Source organism: Pseudophryne corroboree, chromosome 2, assembly GCF_028390025.1.
Source record: "Pseudophryne corroboree isolate aPseCor3 chromosome 2, aPseCor3.hap2, whole genome shotgun sequence".
In the NCBI taxonomy this organism is placed as follows: Eukaryota; Metazoa; Chordata; class Amphibia; order Anura; family Myobatrachidae; genus Pseudophryne; species Pseudophryne corroboree.
In genome coordinates, this window is record NC_086445.1 from 189,893,580 (window position 1) to 189,901,535 (window position 7,956).

The following is a 7,956-nucleotide window of genomic DNA, read 5'->3' on the forward strand; positions in this document are numbered from 1 at the left end:
ATAGGTTATACTACTGCATTTGTCTATTTATTAGGAACCAGTGACATCACCAAGTTACTTAGGGGCTATTTACTAAGCCTTGGAGAGAGAAAAAATGGAGAAAGATAAAGCACCAGCCAATCAGGCCATGTTTGAAAAATGGCAGTTAGGAGCTGGTTGGTTGGTACTTTATCTCTCTCCACTTTATCAGTCTCCAAGACTTAGTAAATAGACACCTTAATTACCAGTCAATGAGTTGGCAGCTCTACTTGTGCGTTTAGGCGAGGTCCATAAATGTGAGGAGCTTTGTTTTCAGAAGATCAACGCCAGATACTTTCACTGCATGGAGGAAGTATTGAATGTTGTGCCTTTCTTTCCTTTCCTTTTTAGTTATAATTTATTTATTAACAGTTTATTATATAGCGCAGAAAATTCCGTTGGACTTTATAATTTCTGTACACTTTAATTTAATATATATTGTTATTATACTTTTTATGTATATTCATTTGTATAAATGCTCTTGTTATGTGGTATGTTACAAATAAAGTTTGTTATTGTTGTCAAACACGAGTTGCATTAGATAAAATACATTTTAGAATAAAAAAAAATCCTAAAAGTTTTTCAATTATAGTACAAAATATGAATCAAGTACTGTAAACGTAATTAATTTTAGTTATTTTTATCAAGTAGTCACTTTGTCTGCATTCCTGTATCTAACAGCCAATCGGATTTGACTAAGGATTATTTAAGAATGTAAACAATGTCTTGTTTCTGTTGCGACATTATACTTCTTTTTACAGGGTGAAAGTATGGACTTCATTTATTTACTGTATGCTTTATTTTCCCCTTCAAACTTTAATGCTGATTATATAAAGTTATATTAAAAAATTTTTAAACAATGTCTGCAATGCTACTGTGAGAGGACATGACGTCTGAAAAGCGTCTAGCTGATTCTCAATCTCCCTGGAACACATATCGGACCACACAAATAATTTCTGGTGGCACTAAAGTTGCAGCTCCAAGATTACAGTTCAAGCATTGGTGGTAACCATTTTACCACAATTATATACCAGCATTCATGAGTTACTGATGCATTGTCCACATTGTCATTAATATTGGTTCAGACCAAAAAAAGGCTGCCTCGACAATGTGTGGACCAAAGGTATATATCTCCCGGTATTACCAATGTCAGGTGTCTTTTGACAGGTCTATCCCCTTTGGTCGGTTAAATTAGGGTGTTCCTAATTTGCGGAACTCAATTGGGGTGCATCTATATTAAAGTGGGCAGGATTTCTAACAAAAGTGACCATTGCTCAGATTAGAGTGGGGCCTGGTTGGATTGGAGCTAATTATGCCTCTATTTCACATATATAAATTTTGGGAAGTATATTTGATCTACAGTTAAAATTGTTGAGTCTTCCATATCCAAAATGCTTGGGACCAGAAGTATTTTGGATTTTTCAGTATTTTGCAATATCTACATACCATAATGAGATGTCTTGGGGATGGGACCCAAGTTTAAACACTAAATGCATTTATGTTTTATATAAACCTTATGCATAACCTGAAGGAAATTTAAATAAATACTTTAAATAATTTTGTGCATAAAATGTAAACAATTTTGTGTCACTATCTCAGTCACGCTCAAAAATTTAGGAATTTCAGAACATTTTGGATATCGGATGTTCATATATGGGAGACACAACCTGTAATTACTTTTTCTTAGCACTATTAATCTCTCCACTCCACACCAGTTTCTGCACCCAATAAGGTTGCGCCACAGTGATGTGACTAGTTTCTTATGGTCAATTGAAAAGCTACTGAATATTGGTCCAGTCCCCCATATTACTGTCCACACTTTGAGTAGCTGATGGAAAACATTTTTACCAGTTCTGGAATAGCTGGAAAAAGTGTTATATATGTGAGACTTATGGAGGGACATAGGAAAGTGAAAAAAGTGAGAGAGACGGTCGGAGGAATGTTCTGGACTCATCACATCTGAATGATGACCAAACGTCTGCGAGTCTGAGCTGGGACAGTTGGAATGAGCTTCTAAACAAGCCAAGGCGTTAAATGTAATTCCAAATATCTCAAAGCACAGTGTTATTCCAGACTAGCTGGAGTAATTCCAGGAGAGATTTCATTAGAAGGATTTAGCCGAGGCTAAGATTATTACACAAACCCAGGGCCGCAACTAGGGGGGAAGGGGGATTTGAGGGGGCGCCGAGGAGTTACAGAGGAACAGGGTTTTTTTTTTTAACCAGCAGTGCTGTGCTGCTCCAGTGAGACAGAAGACGGCTCCGTGGCAGTGTCTCTGACCCACCTGTCTGCCCAAAGCTGGCTCCGACGCTGTGCGGGTGAGCTCCAGTAACTGGGATCTCTCCTATGACGGCTACTGTGTTAAACTCTCTTCTTTGCCATGCAGCGCTGCGACTAGTGTGCGGTGCACTGTGCAAGCTATAGAAGCAAGCTTTTGGGGCTGTGTTTTTAAGCAGGCTATGATCCCGGTTGCCTGCCCAGCACCAACCGATAACAAGCTGCTGCCTACACACCATGGAGAGGACACGCTGTAGTGTAGTGATGTAGTTCAGCATGTAGGGGATGTAGTATAGTGATGTAGTGCAGTGGATATGGGAATGTAGTGCAGTGATATAGTGCAATGTATGGGGACACACAGGGGGCCATGTAGTGGAACACACTGCTAGTGGGTCATGTGATGCACACAGGGTAATATTGTCAAATAGTATTCCCTTTTTAAAAAAAAATTATAATCTGATTATTTTAGTCTGACAGGGTTTTTTTTTGTTTGCTATTTGGTTGTTTTTTTCTTTTATTTATTTAGTATTATTATTATTATTATTATTATCATTATTATTTTGTAAAAAAATTTTTTTGGGGGGGGGTTGGTGCGGAAAATTACTGCCTTGCCCAGGGTGACGGAAATCCCAATTTTGGCCCTGCCAAACCTTTCACTCATCAACATAAAACATCGACACAATGGTCCACATGTAATAGCCTGCTGGATTTGGAAAGTGTCAAGATTATTTTGATATAACCATAAGGTATAACATTAACAAGGCAATTAAAGAACAAAATGCTGCTTAATGTGTTATGGATAAATCACCAAAATCTCAGCACTTTCCAAATCCTGTAGGTTATTAACCCTTTTTATAGCTGATGTGCTTCATGTGTGTAGCGCAAACAAAATATATACATCTATAATAAATACACAAAGGCATAATTTTGTCAGAAAGTGTTAGCTATTTATGTTTAATCTTAAAGGAAAGGAAAATTAAAAAGGGGAAAAAAATGTATGATGGCAATGAAAAGGACATCCAGCATCAAAATATGTAGCTATATACGGGATCCGGTCAGGATCCCGGCAATCAGGATGCCACCAGTTGATATACCGAATGCTACAATCTAGAGATGAGCGGGTACGGATCTCTGAGAACCGAACTCCCCCAGAACATCACGTCCCGAGCCCGGATCCGAGTCCGGCTCGGGACTTCCCGCCAGACTCGGAAACCAGAACGAGGCAAAACGTAATTATTCCACTGTCGGATTCCATATAAGGAGCCGCGCATTGCCGCCATTTTCACTCCAGTCCTGGAGAGTGTAGCGAGAGGATGTGCCTATCTCCTCAGTGTCTGTCTGTGCAGAAAAGTGGTGTAGCGACCTGCTCTGTCTTATGTGTCATTCCAGTGCTGTCTTTTGCTGCATCAGTCCAGTGGTGGTGTCTTGTGCTGCATCAGTCCAGTCACAGTGGTGGTGTCCTCTGCTGAGATATGTCCAGTGCTGCTGTATAAGTCCAGTCCATTGCAGTGGTGTGTTGTCCTGCATCAGTCCAGTGGTGGTGTCCCTGTGCTGCATCAGTCCAGTCACAGTGGTGGTGTCCTCTGCTGCCATATGTCCAGGGCTGCTGTATAAGTCCAGTCCATTGCAGTGGTACTGTGTTGTTCTGCATCAGTCCAGTGGTGGTGTCTCTGTGCTGCCATAAGTCCAGTGGTACTGCCGTATAAGTCCAGTGGTACTGCCTTTAAAAATTCAGTCCAGTGGTACTTCCATATAAGTCCAGTGGTACTGCCATACAAGTCCAGTGATACTGCCGTATAAGTCCAGTGGTACTGCCATATAAATCCAGTCAAGTGGTACTGCTGTATAAGTCCAGTAGTACTGACATATAAGTCCAGTGATACTGCTGTATAAGTCCAGTGGTACTGCCGTATAAATTCAGTGGTACTGCCATATAAATCCAGTCCAATGGTACTGCCGTATAGGTCCAGTGGTACTGCCGTATAAGTCCAGTGGTACTGCCATATAAGTCCAGTGATACTGCCGTATAAGTCCAGTGATACTGCCGTATAAATCCAGTGGTACTGCCGTATAAATCCAGTGGTACTGCCGTATGAATCCAGTCCAGTGGTACTGCCATATAAGTCTAGTGGTACTGCCATATAAGTCCAGTGATACTGCCATATAAGTCCAGTAATACTGCCGTATAAGTCCAGTCCAGTGGTACTGCCGTATAATTCCATTGGTACTGCCGTATAAGTCCAGTGGTACTGCCGAACAAGTCCAGTGATACTGCCGTATAAGTCCAGTGGTACTGCCGTATAAATCCAGTAGTACTGTCATATAAATCCTGTCTAATGGTACTTCCGTATAAGTATTCATTTGTCAGAATGGATCTGACCTGGGCTATTCAATACATTCTCAATTCAACTTTATAAACGTCGAATTGAGACGCGGGAGCTTAGATGGGGAGAACCGCGGGCAGACAGGGGAGAGCAGCGCTGCAGCAGCGGCTATATAGCCGCTGCTGTAGCGCTGCTCCCACCGTCTGCCCGTGGCTCTTCCCCGTCTCCCCATCCCATCTCTCTGCCTCTCCCCATCCTTCCTCTCCCCGTCCCCGCATCATAGCTGCCGCTCACAGCAGTGTCCACCCGACTCCAGCAAGCGATGGTGGACGCTGCTGTGAGCGGCGGCTGTGACATCCTCCGGCGCTGCTCTCCCTATCTGGTTGCCCACGGCTCTCCCCCATCTCTGCTCCCACATCTCACTTCGACTTTTCTCTGACGTCCTAGTGGATGCTGGGAACTCCGTAAGGACCATGGGGAATAGCGGCTCCGCAGGAGACTGGGCACAAAAGTAAAGCTTTAGGACTACCTGGTGTGCACTGGCTCCTCCCCCTATGACCCTCCTCCAAGCCCCAGTTAGATTTTTGTGCCCGGCCGAGAAGGGTGCACACTAGGGGCTCTCCTGAGCTTCTTAGTGAAAGTTTAGTTTTAGGTTTTTTATTTTCAGTGAGACCTGCTGGCAACAGGCTCACTGCATCGAGGGACTAAGGGGAGAAGAAGCGAACCTGCCTGCTTGCAGCCAGCTTGGGCTTCTTAGGCTACTGGACACCATTAGCTCCAGAGGGACCGAACACAGGCCCAGCCTCGGAGTCCGGTCCCAGAGCCGCGCCGCCGGCCCACTTACAGAGCCAGAAGCAAGAAGAGGTCCGGAAAAATCGGCGGCAGGAGACATCAGTCTTCAACAAGGTAGCGCACAGCACTGCAGCTGTGCGCCATTGCTCCTCAGGCACACTTCACACTCCGGTCACTGAGGGTGCAGGGCGCTAGGGGGGGGCGCCCTGAGCAGCAATGTAAAACACCTTGGCTGGCGAAAATACACCACATATAACCCCCAGGGCTATATGGATGTATTTTAACCCCTGCCAGAATTCACCAAAAAGCGGGAGAAAAGGCCGCCGAGAAGGGGGCGGAGCCTATCTCCTCAGCTCACGGGCGCCATTTTCCATCACAGCTCCGCTGGAAGGACGTCTCCCTGACTCTCCCCTGCAGTCCTGCACTACAGAAAAGGGTAAAAAAGAGAGGGGGGGGCACTAATTTGGCGCAGTTTTGATAATAACAGCAGCTATAAAGGGAAAAGCACGTTATATAGTGGTATTCCTGTCTATATATAGCGCTCTGGTGTGTGCTGGCATACTCTCCCTCTGTCTCCCCAAAGGGCTAGTGGGGTCCTGTCCTCTATCAGAGCATTCCCTGTGTGTGTGCGGTGTGTCGGTACGATTGTGTCGACATGTTTGAGGAGGAAAATGAGATGGAGGCGGATCAATTGCCTATAATAGAGTTGTCACCCCCTAGGGAGTCGACACCTGAGTGGATGAGCGTATGGAAGGAATTGCGTGACAATGTCAGCTCTTTACGAAAGACAGTTGACGATATGAGACAGCCGGCTACTCAGCTTGTGCCTGTCCAGGGGTCTCAAACGCCATCAGGGGCTCTAAAACGCCCGTTACCTCAGATGGCAGACACAGACACGGATACTGACTCCAGTGTCGACGATGATGAGACAAATGTGACTTCCAGTAGGGCCACACGTTACATGATTGAGGAAATGAAAAATGTTTTGCATATTTCTGCTAATACAAGTACCACTAAAAAGGGTATTATGTTTGGTGAGAAAAAACTGCCTGTAGTTTTTCCTGTATCCGAGGAATTAAATGAAGTGTGTGATGACTGAGGCGTGGGTTTCCCCCGATAAAAAACTGATAATTCCTAAAAGGTTATTGGCATCATACCCTTTCCCGCCAGAGGATAGGGCACGTTGGGAAACACCCCCTAGGGTGGATAAAGCGCTCACACGCTTGTCTAAACAGGTGGCACTACCCTCTCCTGATACGGCCGCCCTAAAGGAACCTGCCGACAGAAAGCAGGAGAATATCCTAAAATGTATATACACTCACACGGGTGTTATACTGCGACCGGCAATCGCCTCAGCCTGGATGTGCAGTGCTGGGGTGGCGTGGTCGGATTTCCTGACTGAAAATATTGATACCCTAGATAGGGACAGTATATTACTGACTATAGAGCATTTAAAAGATGCATTTTTATATATGCGTGATGCACAGAGGGATATTTGCCGACTGGCATCAAGAGTTAGCGCGCTGTCCATTTCTGCAAGAAGAGGGTTATGGACTCAGCAGTGGTCAGGTGATGCGGATTCCAAAAGGCACATGGAAGTATTGCCTTATAAGGGGGAGGAGTTATTTGGGGTAGGTCTATCAGACCTGGTAGCCACGGCAACTGCTGGAAAATCCACATTTTTACCCCAGGTAGCCTCTCAACATAAGAAGACGCCGTATTATCAGGCGCAGTCCTTTCGGCCCCATAAGGGCAAGCGGGCAAAAGGCTCCTCATTTCTGCCCCGTGGCAGAGGGAGAGGAAAAAGGCTGCAGCACACAGCCAGTTCCCAGGAACAGAAGCCCTCTCCCGCCTCCGCAAAGTCCTCAGCATGACGCTGGGGCTTTACAAGCGGACTCAGGCACGGTGGGGGCCCGTCTCAAGAAGTTCAGCGCGCAGTGGGCCCACTCGCAAGTGGACCCCTGGATCCTTCAGGTGGTATCTCAGGGGTACAAATTGGAATTCGAGACGTCTCCCCCTCGCCGTTTCCTAAAGTCTGCTTTACCGACGTCTCCCTCAGACAGGGAGGCAGTATTGCAAGCCATTCACAAGCTGTATTCCCAGCAGGTGATAATCAAGGTACCCCTCCTGCAACAGGGAAAGGGGTATTATTCCACACTGTTTGTGGTACCGAAGCCGGACGGCTCGGTGAGACCAATTTTAAATCTAAAATCCTTGAACACTTACATACAGAGGTTCAAATTCAAGATGGAGTCACTCAGAGCAGTGATTGCAAACCTGGAAGAAGGGGATTATATGGTGTCTCTGGACATCAAAGATGCTTACCTACATGTCCCAATTTACCCTTCTCACCAAGGGTACCTCAGGTTTGTGGTACAGAATTGTCACTATCAGTTTCAGACGCTGCCGTTTGGCTTGTCCACGGCACCCCGGGTCTTTACCAAGGTAATGGCCGAAATGATGATACTCCTTCGAAGGAAGGGAGTATTAGTTATCCCTTACTTGGACGATCTCCTGATAAAGGCAAGATCCAGGGAACAGTTGG